At 34.6% G+C, this 17215-nt stretch overlaps 1 protein-coding gene across 1 annotated transcript in view; it reads right to left on the bottom strand.

The window, feature by feature from the left end:
- LOC115439353 (C-terminal-binding protein 2) overlaps nt 1-17215 on the bottom strand; it is a 113836-nt gene that overhangs the window by 67656 nt on the left and 28965 nt on the right. The window lies entirely within an intron of this gene.

Below are 17215 nucleotides of genomic sequence, written 5' to 3'. Positions count from 1 at the left end.
CAGCTTCGACCTTTTAACCCCTCCCTCATATTACCTGGAAAACTAAAATAAAACTAAGACTATTTATGCACTTGTGAAACTAAACCCCCCACCGCTGCCTCAGACACTGTTCACCAACACAAACATTTAACATCTTTTTATCTGAATTTGCTGAATTTCTTATCATTTAAGTCTTTAAATGGGTAGATTTTCACACACACACACACACACACCCCCCAAAAAAAAAAAAAGGGGAGGCAAGGGGTATTGTTTTTGCTTCAGTTTGTTTCTTTATTGTTTGTTTGTTAACACTTTAGCAGCAAAACTACTGGTTGAATTCATGCCAAATTGGGTTTATAGATTGCCTGTGACCCAGAATAAATGTCATTACATTCTGGGAAAAGTAGGTCAAAGTTCACATTTTTTTAGGAATTTTTCTAATCTTTTTTTCCCCCATTTACTTATAATGGATGAAATTTCAAATATGTGTATCAGCAAAACTACTACTTGAATTCATACCAAATTGGGTTTATAGATTGCCAGTGACCCAGAATAAATGTCATGACATTTTAGGAAAAATAGGTCAAAGTTTAAATTTTTCATGAATTTTTCAAAAAAATTTTTTCCCCCAATTTACTTATAATGGGTGAAATTTCAAATGTCTGTAGCAGTAAAACTATTGGTTGAATTCATACCAAATTGGGTTTATAGATTACCAGTGACCCAGAGTAGATCTGATTACATTTTGGGAAAAGTAGGTCAAAGTTCAAATTTATGATTTTTTTTGCATATTTTCTCCCATTTACTTATAATAGGTGAGATTTCAAATGTCTATAAAACCATCAATTTTGTTGCAATTTACTTCAGACTTGGCACATATTTGGAGGCAATTGATATGCTGACATCAGCACATGCATAGACATGATGACATCACTGGATCGATGTCAAAATAAGCTACAATACATGCGAGGGGTGGGGTTTGTTGTGCCTGGAACCACTTGTTTGTTTATTAACAGTTTAGCAGCAAAACTACTGGTTGAATTCATGCCAAATTGGGTTTATAGATTGCCAGTGACCCAGAATAAATGTCATTACATTCTGGGAAAAGTAGGTCAAAGTTCACATTTTTTTTTAGGAATTTTTCTAATCGTTTTTTTCCCCATTTACTTTTACTGGATGAAATTTCAAATATGTGTAGCAGCAAAACTACTACTTGAATTCATACCAAATTGGGTTTATAGATTGCCAGTGACCCAGAATAAATGTCATGACATTTTAGGAAAAATAGGTCAAAGTTTAAATTTTTCATGAATTTTTCAAAAAATTTTTTTCCCCCAATTTACTTATAATGGGTGAAATTTCAAATGTCTGTAGCAGTAAAACTATTGGTTGAATTCATACCAAATTGGGTTTATAGATTGCCAGTGACCCAGAATAAATGTCATTACATTTTAGGAAAAGTAGGTCAAAGTTTCAATTTTTTATGAATTTTTCAACCCCCCCCCCCCCCCAATTTACTTATAATGGGCGAAATTTCAAATGTCTGTAGCAGCAAAACTACTGGTTGAATTCATGCCAAATTGGGTTTATAGATTGCCAGTGACCCAGAATAAATGTCATGACATTTTAGGAAAAATAGGTCAAAGTTTAAATTTTTCATGAATTTTTCAAAAAAATGTTTTCCCCCAATTTACTTATAATGGGTGAAATTTCAAATGTCTGTAGCAGTAAAACTATTGGTTGAATTCATACCAAATTGGGTTTATAGATTACCAGTGACCCAGAGTAGATCTGATTACATTTTGGGAAAAGTAGGTCAAAGTTCAAATTTATGATTTTTTTTGCATATTTTCTCCCATTTACTTATAATAGGTGAGATTTCAAATGTCTATAAAACCATCAATTTTGTTGCAATTTACTTCAGACTTGGCACATATTTGGAGGCAATTGATATGCTGACATCAGCACATGCATAGACATGATGACATCACTGGATCGATGTCAAAATAAGCTACAATACATGCGAGGGGTGGGGTTTGTTGTGCCTGGAACCACTTGTTTGTTTATTAACAGTTTAGCAGCAAAACTACTGGTTGAATTCATGCCAAATTGGGTTTATAGATTGCCAGTGACCCAGAATAAATGTCATTACATTCTGGGAAAAGTAGGTCAAAGTTCACATTTTTTTTTAGGAATTTTTCTAATCGTTTTTTTCCCCATTTACTTTTACTGGATGAAATTTCAAATATGTGTAGCAGCAAAACTACTACTTGAATTCATACCAAATTGGGTTTATAGATTGCCAGTGACCCAGAATAAATGTCATGACATTTTAGGAAAAATAGGTCAAAGTTTAAATTTTTCATGAATTTTTCAAAAAAATTTTTTCCCCCAATTTACTTATAATGGGTGAAATTTCAAATGTCTGTAGCAGTAAAACTATTGGTTGAATTCATACCAAATTGGGTTTATAGATTGCCAGTGACCCAGAATAAATGTCATTACATTTTAGGAAAAGTAGGTCAAAGTTTCAATTTTTTATGAATTTTTCAACCCCCCCCCCCCCCCCCAATTTACTTATAATGGGCGAAATTTCAAATGTCTGTAGCAGCAAAACTACTGGTTGAATTCATGCCAAATTGGGTTTATAGATTGCCTGTGACCCAGAATACCTGTCATTACATTCTGGGAAAAGTAGGTCAAAGTTCACATTTTTTTAGGAATTTTTCTAATCGTTTTTTTCCCCATTTACTTATAATGGATGAAATTTCAAATATGTGTAGCAGCAAAACTACTACTTGAATTCATACCAAATTGGGTTTATAGATTGCCAGTGACCCAGAATAAATGTCATGACATTTTAGGAAAAATAGGTCAAAGTTTAAATTTTTCATGAATTTTTCAAAAAAATGTTTTCCCCCAATTTACTTATAATGGGTGAAATTTCAAATGTCTGTAGCAGTAAAACTATTGGTTGAATTCATACCAAATTGGGTTTATAGATTACCAGTGACCCAGAGTAGATCTAATTACATTTTGGGAAAAGTAGGTCAAAGTTCAAATTTATGATTTTTTTTTTGCATATTTTCTCCCATTTACTTATAATAGGTGAGATTTCAAATGTCTATAAAACCATCAATTTTGTTGCAATTTACTTCAGACTTGGCACATATTTGGAGGCAATTGATATGCTGACATCAGCACATGCATAGACATGATGACATCACTGCATCGATGTCAAAATAAGCTACAATACATGCGAGGGGTGGGGTTTGTTGTGCCTGGAACCACTTGTTTGTTTATTAACAGTTTAGCAGCAAAACTACTGGTTGAATTCATGCCAAATTGGGTTTATAGATTGCCAGTGACCCAGAATAAATGTCATTACATTCTGGGAAAAGTAGGTCAAAGTTCACATTTTTTTTTAGGAATTTTTCTAATCGTTTTTTTTTCCCCATTTACTTATAATGGATGAAATTTCAAATATGTGTAGCAGCAAAACTACTACTTGAATTCATACCAAATTGGGTTTATAGATTGCCAGTGACCCAGAATAAATGTCATGACATTTTAGGAAAAATAGGTCAAAGTTTAAATTTTTCATGAATTTTTCAAAAAAAATTTTTCCCCCAATTTACTTATAATGGGTGAAATTTCAAATGTCTGTAGCAGTAAAACTATTGGTTGAATTCATACCAAATTGGGTTTATAGATTACCAGTGACCCAGAGTAGATCTGATTACATTTTGGGAAAAGTAGGTCAAAGTTCAAATTTATGATTTTTTTTGCATATTTTCTCCCATTTACTTATAATAGGTGAGATTTCAAATGTCTATAAAACCATCAATTTTGTTGCAATTTACTTCAGACTTGGCACATATATGCTATTATATAGGCAATTGATATGCTGACATCAGCACATGCATAGACATGATGACATCACTGGATCGATGTCAAAATAAGCTACAATACATGCGAGGGGTGGGGTTTGTTGTGCCTGGAACCACGTGTTTGTTTATGAAAAGTTTAGCAGCAAAACAATTGGTTGAAATCATGCCAAATTGGGTTTATAGATTGCCAGTGACCCAGAATAAATGTCATTACATTTTAGGAAAAGTAGATCAAAGTTTCAATTTTTTATGAATTTTTCAAACCCCCCCCCCCCCCCAATTTACTTATAATGGGCGAAATTTCAAATGTCTGTAGCAGCAAAACTATCGGTTGAATTCATGCCAAATTGGGTTTATATATTGCCAGTGTCCCAGAATAGATTTGATTACATTTTGGAAAAGTAGGTCAAAGTTCAAATTTTTTATGAATTTTTAACTCTTTTTTTTCCCCATCTACTTAAAATGTCTGAAATTTGTCTGTGCTGTGTTTTGGGTTTGTATGAATAATTTTTTACACCAGTACATGTGATCTAGTGCAGATCATACACTCATTTACACACATATATGACCTATAGTACATGTTTCAGGTGCATGTTCATTAAGTTAAACCAGAATAAAGATACTTGAACTGGAGTGTGATACCATTTTTTTTTTTTTTTTTTTTTTTTTTTATCAGTTTTTCATTTATTTTCATTGTGCATCTCCAAAAGCACAAAACAAAAAAAGAAAGAAATTCACATTTTATGGTACAAGATTTTGTGACACACAAAGTTTAACGCCCCCCCCAAAAATAATAATAATTGTGCACAATATCCATATTACTGAGTCTCATCCTTCTTCTTCTTCTTCTTCTTCTTCTGTTGTGTTTTAACGAATTAGCGCCTCTAATGCTGTGTTTCCACTATGAGGTATCAGCTCGACTCAACTCGACTCGGCCTTTTTGTGTTTCCATTACAAAAACGGGCCTGGAATCTGGTTCCTGGTACTAGTTTTTTGGTATCACCTTTGCCGAGGTTCCAGGACTGGGGACCAGATACTAAAACGTGACGTGTAAACACTGCAGACCACTGATTGGTCAGAGAGTCGTTTCTGTGACCCACCGTTTTACCAAAAACAGATGTGGAGGTTTACAGTAAATATGTCAGTAGGTTAATCCACATGATGACAGCCCGCAAAACTACACCATAGTTTGTCGAGGAGGTTCAGACGCAAAAATTCAGCATGAGCTTGATGAGACAACACGCAACGAGCGAATTTATCAGCAACTCTGAGCAGACGACACAGAAGTAATGCGCTGCATCACTATGACGACCAGGTACTGTAAAGTGGGTAGTAATAATAATAATAATAATAATAATAATAGCTTTATTTCTATAGCACCTTTTAAAAACAAAGTTTACAAAGTGCTTTTGAGAAACAAGTAAAGGGCACAACAGCAGGATACAAGATGTAAGTAAAAACATTAAAACAGAAGCAACACAATAGGAGAGATGTGTACCACGATGCAGAAACATGACACTTCGAATAAATTAAATGAATCGGAATAAAGAGGCCAGGGATAACGTAGCATGATGCTGTTAAATCAATGCAAAAATAAAGGCGTGAGATAAAACAACATCATGTATGAGAATATAAACCAACAATCGAACAGGATAAAATTCAAATTTTAAAAATCAAAAAAATTAAAATTAAAATTAAAATTAAAAGCAATCAAACATCACATAAAAGCAAGTCTATAAAAGTGTGTTTTAAGAAGTGATTTAAAAGATGCTACCGATTCCGCAAGCCTAGTATCCTGTAATGCAGGGGTGTCAAACTCATTTTAGCTCAGGGGCCACATTAAGCCCAAATTGATCTCAAGTGGGCCGGACCAGTAAAACAATAGCATAATAACTTGTAAATAATGACGACTCCAAATTTTTCCTCTTTGATTTAGTGCAATCAAAATTACATTATGAAAATATATACATTTACAAACTATCCAAACAAAAATGATGTGAATAACCTGAAAAAAAACTGTGATTTCTTGAGAAAAATAAGTGCATATTTAACAATATTACAAGTCAACTTAACATTTATACATGCATATTATGGATTGGATCTACATAGGCACAAAATATTTAATAACTGTAAGTATAATGTTAAAATTTTACTTACAAAATTTCAGGTTTTTCAGATTTTATTGTTTACAGATAGTTTGTAAATGTTAATAGTTTCATAATTTAATGTAAGTTCTTACACTAAAACAAAAAGAAAACTAGAAAAGCACTCAGAGCGCAGACCTCCGCCAAGGCAGATCAGTGCCCCCCCCCCGATCACCACCAAAATTTAATCATTTGTTCCTTTTGCCAGTATCAATATTTCCTGAAATTTTCATCCAAATCTGTCCATAACTTTTTGAAAGATCCGGATCAGTCTTTGCCATTTGATAGAACACCCCATTGTAAATCCCTGAGTCAAATTGCATGAGATTTGCACAATTCCCCCATATTGTGATTTCCACCATAAATATTAGTCCCATATTTATTTGACCTATATTTTAAGATTCCTTCACCATGAAAACATACCATTAGCAACTGGATTCATAATTATATCCTTATTAGTTCAGTAGTTATTCACGAAAATCACATTTCTCGTAATGGCGGTTTTCTTCTGGATCTAGCTCCTTAAGTATTAAAGCTACATGAAATCCGGTGGCATACTCCCGATGCAGAACTGACTGAGCTACACGACGGCGCTTGTCAGAAATTTCTACCTTTAATATTAAAGGCACAGTAGGCCAAAAAGTAAGGGCACCCCCATTTTTTATAGAAACTGAGATAAAATCCGCCTTCTGGATCAGATCCGGATCAGCCTTAGAAATGTGATAGAGGACCCCATTGTCAATTCCTGAGTTAAATTTCGTGAGTTTTGGTCAATAATTAAGCGAGATATTGGGAAACAAACATTTTGGCCCCATTTACCACAATGTTAACGAAAATTTCAAAGTGATCCAGAATCCAGGATTTCTTCCGGATCACCCCCAAAAGTTAATCATTTCTTCCTTATCCCATTTCCAACAAACCCTGAAAATTTCATCAAAATCTGTGCATAACTTTTTGATTTATGTTGCACACTAACGGACAGACAAACAGACAAACAAACAAACCCTGGCAAAAACATAACCTCCTTGGCGCAGGTAAAAATATGGAGTTGTCATTATTTATAGGTGTAATGTAATATTATGTTTTTCACATTAAACTAAAAAAATTTGGAGTCATTATTTATCAGTTATTATGCTATTATTTTTAGTTGAGATCACATTGTCCTGTATCTGGAACCTGAACTAAAACGAGTTTGACATCCCTGATTGTTAATATCTGGAGTGTAATTTTTGCAAATTCATCCCGCGGGCCAGACTGGAACCTTAGGCGGGCCGGTTTTGGCCCCCGGGCCGCATGTTTGACACCCCAGCTGTAATGGAAACGGTCTCCAGGAATAGGACCTGGTACCAGAGTCGAGTCGGGTTGAGCCAGTTCCATGATACACTTAACTCCTTGTATTTGACTGACCACGTCTCAATGTGCATCTATTAATTAATCATCTAGTAAAATTACGAGATGGTGTCAGTGATTGGAGTGTGTGTTCGCGGTGGTGAAAACACAAGGAAACCCTCGGAGCTCTGACGGCTTTCAGAACCTTCAGCTTGTTTTACTTTTGCAGCTGGAGTTGTTTTGGTTCCCCCTTCGCCGCTTGGATCCACCTTGCTTCCAGCTGTGGAAAGCAGCTGTTTTCAATGAAGAAACCCTTTTAACAACCCACTGTGAACTACCTGCATGGCATCACAGTAAGCAGCAAACTGAAGAAAGTGTGTGTGTGTGTGTGGGGGGGGGGGGTGTTGAGGGTTGAGTCAAACCGAGCTCTTGTGTAAAAGTTCAGACATTTTCACATGTATTTAAAGTGATTATACTGGATTTCACGGTTCGCAGCTTGTTCGCAATTATCATCAGTATGTATTTTCCAATTTCTTCCCCCATCTACTGTGTATTTTCCACATTGTACGACATCAGGCTCTGTATTTATCCAATCAAAAGTGCCCCCCCCCCCCCCCCCATTCATCCCAAACTCCCACCAGACCCCTTCACTTGTCAATTACAGCATCTGGTAAAACAATACCATGGGTGTGTTTCCATATCAGTTTACAAAAACATCCAAAAGTGCATATTTGCGGTCTGCTTTATTAATTTCTGCATGCACGCCGCTGGTTGAGGGAGGTGTGGGCGGGGGCCGACGGTCCTCTACGCCTGGAAATTGCCGCGGTTCTCCAGAGACGACCTCTTTTGAGCAATCAAACCCTTCAACGACGCCATCAAATCCCTCTTATAATTAACACCCCACCCACAGACGCAGTTCAGTGATGATGTAAAAGCTAAAAAAAAACAGGCATTTATTCTTATTTTTCTGCACCTTTAGATTAGAGCTGTCAAAATGAACGCATTAACGCAGATTAATCCATCATCGTGATTAATCTGATGAAAAATTTTAACGCAATTAATCCATTTGTAGTGCAGAATCTTCAATCTTAAACTCAAAAAAATTCGATATACATTACGTGGATCTGAAATGAAATTTCATGAAATCTTTCTTAATCTTTTTTGACAATCCTATGATGCATGTACAAGGCCCTGAACAAGTTAAGATGTATATGTCTATGTAATACTCTGATATGTATTTTTATTTATATATACAGTGCTATATTGTAAATGCATACAGATCTGGTGACAGTAAGGGGTTTGGGAGGGTTAAGTGGGTTTTGTTAGATTTTTTTTTTTTTTTTTATGTGTGTGAATCCCTGTGTGTATTCTGTATTTTTGGAATTCAATAAACATATTTATACAACCTGTAGTGCAGAATGACTCTGAACGTCTCCGCACTGGAAAAAATCTAAATCTTACCAAGTGTATTTTTTTCATTTCTAGTCCAAATATCTCATCACACTTTAAAATAAGACATAATCACCTAAAGAACTAATTTTTAGACAATAGATCTTGAAAATCTTACTTCAATTTCAAAATCTCACCAAGATAATTTTCACTTGTTCCATTGGTAGATTTTTATTTTTATTTTTTGGCTTAATTCAAACAAAAATATGTTGCATTAATTTTCTTTCTTTTTTTTTTGGTTGTAACTTGTTTTTAACCCTTTCATGCATAGTGGTCACTACAGTGGACAGTTCTTCTCCAGCTGTTCTCTTGTATATTCATGGGTTTTGTTGTTTTAGTTCCATATCAGCCAACACAGTGGACACTTTTGCATCATCCCATAATAATACACTGACATTCATATCATTACTGTAACTTTGCTGTTCTTGATAAACCTGATCTGCACTAACATGTTTAGTGTAAATCAGTTGCTAATTGTTATTAAACTGTAATTAACAGGGTTTTTTTTTTTTTTTTCCAATACAAAAGTTTTTCATATGTACAGGGCGGGGAAGCAAAATTTACAATGAACATTTAGTTGTTTTTTCTCAGCAGGCACTACGTCAATTGTTTTGAAACCAAACATATATTGATGTCATAATCATACCTAACACTATTATCCATACCTTTTCAGAAACTTTTGCCCATATGAGTAATCAGGAAAGCAAACGTCAAAGAGTGTGTGATTTGCTGAATGCACTCGTCACACCAAAGGAGATTTCAAAAATAGTTGGAGTGTCCATAAAGACTGTTTATAATGGAAAGAAGAGAATGACTATGAGCAAAACTATTATGAGAAAGTCTGGAAGTGGAGGAAGCAACAAAAAACGTACCAAAGCTTTTATTAAAGCTCTCAAATCCAAAATCCTAAAGGATCCAACCAAATCCATGAGAAAAATGGCAATTGAACCTGAGGTAGACAACAAGAGCGTTAGAAATGCAGTAAAATATGATTTGAAGTTAAAATCTTACACAAGAACACCAAAACACTTGTTGACAACAACAACAAATCCAACTTTAGCAATTTTTGGGAATCATGTTTATGGCCGCCTTCTAGCCCAGATCTAAACCCTCTGGATTCTGCTATTTGGGGCGTTTTAGAACATGCTACCGATAGAACATCACACAGCAATGTCGACTTTCTTAAAGATACTATTAAAGAAGAATGGGAGAAGTTGTCATCCGAATATTTGAGGAACACTTGCACAAGTTTCAGGAAGCGTGTGAAGGCAGTTATTGAGAAAGAAGGAGGACACATAGAATAAAAACATTTTCTATTATGTCCATTTTCTTGTGGCAAATAAATTCTCATGACTTTCAATAAACTAACTGGTCATACACTGTCTTTCAATCCCTGCCTCAAAATATTGTACATTTTCCTTCCCCACCCTGTAAATATATATAAATATATATATATATATATATATATATATATATATATATATATATATATATATATATATATATATATATATATATATTTTTTTTTTTTTCCCCCATGAAGTGGGTAATAACTAATATTAAAATATGTTAAAATGTGAGAAAACATTAGACTAGCAGCATTAAAATGTTTTCATATCATTTTCTGATATTGGGTTTTAAATACATGTTTCTTTGCTTCAAAAATTTAATCCATGGTGTAGCTGAGTAGACATTTTTGTAACTCCACGAAAAAAAAAAGTCAATCTCAAGGTTTTTTTCATGCCTAAGGAGGAAAAAAACACTCAAGAAAAAATCTTGACTAAGGTTTTCATAATTCGTGCACGAAAGGGTTAAAGGGGTATTTTTTCCAGTGTAGTCTGTGTAAGCAGAGTTAGTGTCATGCATGCACAAATGGGCAGTTGATCCGATAGTGACAGGCAGCCGAACCAACCCATAACGATGGTCCTCTGGATGGAAATGTGAGGACAAAAAAAACCCCAAGATGGAGCCGTTATTTCAAGCTGTTTTGAAGCACTTATGTTGTTGGAATGTTTCAAAATACATGTTCCTTTCACCTTACATGTGTTTTTCTTGTATTTTTTATATTTTCTTCTTATATATTTTTTATTTTTTTGCTACTTATGGGTAAAGAACCAAATATGGTAACTTCATTAACTTGGATTTTCTACATTTCAATAAAAAAATTTGCTTCTTGTTATGTCCTCCAATAACACACGAAGGTTGAAATTTTGAATTTCCGAGTATCTCTGTGAGTGAAATATTGAGAGTTAATGCAAACAAAGCCATTTTACTAGAATTTTGATGAAATTTTCAGGAAATGTTGATACCGGCACAAGGAACAAATGATTAAATTTTGGTGGTGATTCGGAGGGGCAGGGCTGATCTGCCTTGGTAACGGTTTTCACTCTCTGACTCCATTTCTAGTTTATTCTTTAATCCAATGAGAATCAATAGGGAATCAAATCAATACGCGATATCGATAATGAAACTGGAATCCCGTCCTTATTCGTACAACAGAATTCCGTGGCTTTCCTTGTATATTCACACCTTGACCTTGCGCCGATACTCGGTCTTTTCTCCGACAGCACAATGAAAGTCATTCTGCCGCTGTAATAATTAAGCACTTCTTTCTGGCCTGTCTCTGCTGTAACGTCCTCATCCCACTCTGTATCTCAAAGTAACAGAAGAGCCGTCTCTGACCGCAAAAAATAGTTTGAGTCTGATGTTGGCCTTCTGGATGGAAATATGAGGACAAAAACACCCATGACGGAACAGTTATTTTAAGTTGTTTTGAAACACTTCTGTTGGTCTAATGTTCTAAAATACATGTTGCTTTTACCTTACATGTGTTTTTCTTGTATTTTTTATATTTACTTCTTGGAATTTTCTTTTTTTTTTGCCACTTAAGGGTAAAGAACCAAATATGGTAACTTCATTAACCTTGATTTTCTACATAACAATAAAAAAAATTATAACATTTCCCCTCGTTATGTCCTCCAATAACACACTAAAGTTGAAATTTTTCAATTTCGAAGTATTTCTATGAGTGCTCTGTTTATTCTTTAATCCAATGAGAATCAATAGGGAATTGAATCAATACACGATATCGATAATAAAACTGGAATCCCATCTATAGTCGTGCAACAGAATTTCATGACAGTTTCATGGCTTTCGTTGTATATATACTTATTGGATTTTTTTTTTTTTTTTTTTTTTTTTGCCACTTATGGGTAAAGAACCAAATATGGTAACTTCATTAACCTTGATTTTCTACACAACAATGAAAAATGTAGAAAATTTCCCCTTGTTATGTCCTCCAATAACCCACTAAGGTTGAAATTTTTGAATTTTGGAGTATTTCTTTGAGTGATCTATAAAAAAAATTAATGCAAACAAAGCCATTTTACTATAGTTTATTATTGCCAAATATAAGCTATTAACCTTGATTTTCTACATAATAAAAATTTTGAAAATTTCCCCCTTGTTCTGTCCTCCAATAACACACTGAGGTTGAAATTTATAAATTTCGGAGTATTTCTCTGAGTGAACTATAAAGTCATTTTACTATAGTTTATTCTTTAATCCAATGAGAATCAATAGGGAATCAAATCAATACGCGATATTGATAATGAAACTGGAATCCCGTCCTTATTCGTACAACAGAATTCCGTGGCTTTCCTTGTATATTCAGACCTTGACCATGCGCCGATACTCGGTCTTTTCTCCGACAGCACAATGAAAGTCATTCTGCCGCTGTAATAATTAAGCACTTCTTTCTGGCCTGTCTCTGCTGTAACGTCCTCATCCCACTCTGTATCTCAAAGTAACAGAAGAGCCGTCTCTGACCGCAAAAAATAGTTTGAGTCTGATGTTGGCCTTCTGGATGGAAATATGAGGACAAAAACACCCATGACGGAACAGTTATTTTAAGTTGTTTTGAAACACTTCTGTTGGTCTAATGTTCTAAAATACATGTTGCTTTTACCTTACATGTGTTTTTCTTGTAATTTTTATATTTACTTCTTAGATTTTTATTATTTTTTTTGCCACTTATGCATAAAGAACCAAATATGGTAAGTTCATGAACCTTGATTTTCTACATAACAGTAAAAATTTTTGAAAAATTTTCCTCCTTGTTATGTCCTCCAATAACACACTTAGGTTGAAATTTTGAATTTCAGAGTATTTCTACGAGTTACTGTAGTTTATTCTCTAATCCAATGAGAATCAATAGGGAATCAAATCAATACGCGATATCGATAATGAAACTGGAATCCCATCTATAGTCGTGCAACAGAATTTCATGATAATTTCGTGGCTTTCGTTGTATATATACTTCTTGGAATTTTTTTTTTTTTTGCCACTTATGGGTAAAAAACCAAATATGGTAACTTCTTTAACCTTGATTTTCTACACAACAATGAAAAATTTTGAAAATTTCCCCTTGTTATGTCCTCCAATAACACACTAAGGTTGAAATTTTTGAATTTCGGAGTATTTCTATGAGTGAACTATAAAGAGTTAATACAAACAAAGCCATTTTACTATAGTTTATTATTGCAAATATAAGCTATTAACCTTGATTTTATCTCTGAGTGCTTTTCTAGTTTATTCTTTAATCCAATGAGAATCAATAGGGAATCAAATCAATACACAATATTGATAATGAAACTGGAATCTCATCTCTAGACGTGCAACAGAATTTCATGTTAATTTCGTGGCTTTCGTTGTATATATACTTGTTCGATTTTTTTTTTTTTTTTTTGCCACTTATGGGCAAAGAACCAAATATGGTAACCTCATTAGACTAGATTTTCTACATAACAATAAAATGTTTTTGAAAATTTCCACCTTTTTATGTCCTCCAATAACACACTAAAGTTGAAATTTTTGAATTTTGGAGTATTTCTTTGAGTGACCTATAAAAAAAATTAATGCAAACAAAGCCATTTTACTATAGTTTATTATTGCCAAATATAAGCTATTAACCTTGATTTTCTACATAATAAAAATTTTGAAAATTTCCCCCTTGTTCTGTCCTCCAATAACACACTGAGGTTGAAATTTATAAATTTCGGAGTATTTCTCTGAGTGAACTATAAAGTCATTTTACTATAGTTTATTCTTTAATCCAATGAGAATCAATAGGGAATCAAATCAATACGCGATATTGATAATGAAACTGGAATCCCGTCCTTATTCGTACAACAGAATTCCGTGGCTTTCCTTGTATATTCAGACCTTGACCTTGCGCCGATACTCGGTCTTTTCTCCGACAGCACAATGAAAGTCATTCTGCCGCTGTAATAATTAAGCACTTCTTTCTGGCCTGTCTCTGCTGTAACGTCCTCATCCCACTCTGTATCTCAAAGTAACAGAAGAGCCGTCTCTGACCGCAAAAAATAGTTTGAGTCTGATGTTGGCCTTCTGGATGGAAATATGAGGACAAAAACACCCATGACGGAACAGTTATTTTAAGTTGTTTTGAAACACTTCTGTTGGTCTAATGTTCTAAAATACATGTTGCTTTTACCTTACATGTGTTTTTCTTGTAATTTTTATATTTACTTCTTAGATTTTTATTATTTTTTTTGCCACTTATGCATAAAGAACCAAATATGGTAAGTTCATGAACCTTGATTTTCTACATAACAGTGAAAATTTTTGAAAAAATTTCCCCCTTGTTATGTCCTCCAATAACACACTTAGGTTGAAATTTTGAATTTCAGAGTATTTCTACGAGTTACTGTAGTTTATTCTTTAATCCAATGAGAATCGATAGGGAATCAAATCAATACGCAATATCGATAATGAAACTGGAATCCCGTCCTTATTCGTACAACAGAATTCCGTGGCTTTCCTTGTATATTCAGACCTTGACCTTGCGCCGATACTCGGTCTTTTCTCCGACAGCACAATGAAAGTCATTCTGCCGCTGTAATAATTAAGCACTTCTTTCTGGCCTGTCTCTGCTGTAACGTCCTCATCCCACTCTGTATCTCAAAGTAACAGAAGAGCCGTCTCTGACCGCAAAAAATAGTTTGAGTCTGATGTTGGCCTTCTGGATGGAAATATGAGGACAAAAACACCCATGACGGAACAGTTATTTTAAGTTGTTTTGAAACACTTCTGTTGGTCTAATGTTCTAAAATACATGTTGCTTTTACCTTATATGTGTTTTTCTTGTAATTTTTATATTTACTTCTTAGATTTTTATTATTTTTTTTGCCACTTATGCATAAAGAACCAAATATGGTAAGTTCATGAACCTTGATTTTCTACATAACAGTGAAAATTTTTGAAAAATTTTCCCCCTTGTTATGTCCTCCAATAACACACTTAGGTTGAAATTTTGAATTTCAGAGTATTTCTACGAGTTACTGTAGTTTATTCTCTAATCCAATGAGAATCGATAGGGAATCAAATCAATACGCAATATCGATAATGAAACTGGAATCCCGTCCTTATTTGTGCAACAGAATTCCGTGGCTTTCCTTGTATATTCACACCTTGACCTTGCGCCGATACTCGGTCTTTTCTCCGACAGCACAATGAAAGTCATTCTGCCGCTGTAATAATTAAGCACTTCTTTCTGGCCTGTCTCTGCTGTAACGTCCTCATCCCACTCTGTATCTCAAAGTAACAGAAGAGCCGTCTCTGGACAGCAAAAAATAGCCGGAGTCTGCTCCGTCAATGGCCTCTTTTCTTCTCCCTGAGAACAGCCGTCATATCAGCGCCGCCTTCTCCAGGCACGATAGCTTTTGACTCCTGCGTTGCGAGGCAGAGCGCCTTGGGTGAGTGGGTGGCAGTTAGACACAGTATCTCATATTGGCAGGGAAATGGCAGCTTTGTCAACTGTAAGGGCTGTCGGAGGCACCCGGCTGCGGATAGAAGCCTGGGTGGGGGGGGGTTCAGAGCACACACTGAACTCCACTCTTTCTCTCTCTCTCTCTTTCTGCTTTTCTGTTTCTTTGAACATGCTGGCTAACAGTGGGATGTCCACCATTCATCTGACTCTTTTAATTCAGCCTTTGATAGTGTTGGGGAAAAATCCATACAGCCAGCACAAGCAGACTGTAAACACCGTGTCCCAGCTTCTGAATCCACCAACGACTGTATGATCTCATTTCGACCTCTAAAGAAGCCAATCAGAGCGTGTTTCACGACGCTACGAAGCGACGGCGAAATTAAGCGTTCGACTGCTTTTTCGCCCAAATCTAGGAAATCCGGGATGAACGGTCAAACAAATGATCAAACAGGTAGAAGAGCAGACTACATAGCAGGAAGAAATCGATGCAACACAGTGGAAGATGAACTTCAAAGCTGCACGAGTCAAAGATCTCACTCAGACTAAAGTAAGAGCATCAGAAAAATAAAAGACTAATCAACCGGTGCAAAAAACAGAAACAAAAAAGGAATATCTGACTTGAATTTGGAATATTCATCTTGAAAGATCATTTTTTTTAGATTTATTTACTTACTGAGACTTAATCTTGTTAAGATTATTTGACTTGTTTCAAAAATTTTCATTTTGAGCTACCCCCAGTTAGATCTTAAAACTATGACTGTAATTCTAAGCAATATTTCTAACAAAACCAGCTCCATTGTTAGGAATGAGTATGGAGGACACAGGAACTGTTTACCCTCAAGGAAATTTTTACTTGTTTTATGCAGTTTTACCGACACATACCTACTGAGTCATTACACCTTCATAAGACCATCTTGAAAAAAAATCTTACTATGATACTTGAAACAAGTATCTTCTGCTTAAAATAAGAACGTTAGCTTCTATAACACTGGTCAACAACAAATTTATTGTTTAAGTTTTTTGAGCTGATTTAGAACAATTTTGGTGTGCTGAATCCAAAAATCACATTAATTTTGCTCAATCAGGTAAAATTTCTGACATATTGGCTTTTTAACATTTTTGCTTACATTTATGGGCATTTTCACATCATATGATACAAAATTCTTTCCTATTTCTTGCAATAAACGAGTTCTGAAGATTTTACTTTTGCCAATTTATGATTAATGTTTTTTTTTTTTTTAATATTACAGGTGAATGAAATGGCTTCGACCAGAAGATCGTGCAAAAATAAGCCTGACGTATTCTGCTACATCTGCGCTGAATACACCATTGTACCTAACAGGAATCAAGTCACAAGTTTCATCAAGTGTGCTTGTGAAAATGATTTTTTTTTCTCTTAAAACCTATTTTGGGTGAGAACTATATAAAAAATCAACTGATAAAGTCACAAAAATGTAATCAATTTTGTGAGAAGATCAAATTTTTCAAAAGCAAATTAGCAAAAAAACCTGACCTGATTGAGAAAAACAGATGTGATTTTTGGATTTAGCGGTGCAAAATGGTCCTAATTCAGTTGAAAAAACCTAGAAAACTTGCAAAAAACATTTTTTTGTAACCCAGTGTAATCCTTAGAT

This window comes from Sphaeramia orbicularis, chromosome 19, assembly GCF_902148855.1.
Source record: "Sphaeramia orbicularis chromosome 19, fSphaOr1.1, whole genome shotgun sequence".
Taxonomy (NCBI): Eukaryota; Metazoa; Chordata; class Actinopteri; order Kurtiformes; family Apogonidae; genus Sphaeramia; species Sphaeramia orbicularis.
This window is presented reverse-complemented; position numbering and strand designations above follow the sequence as displayed.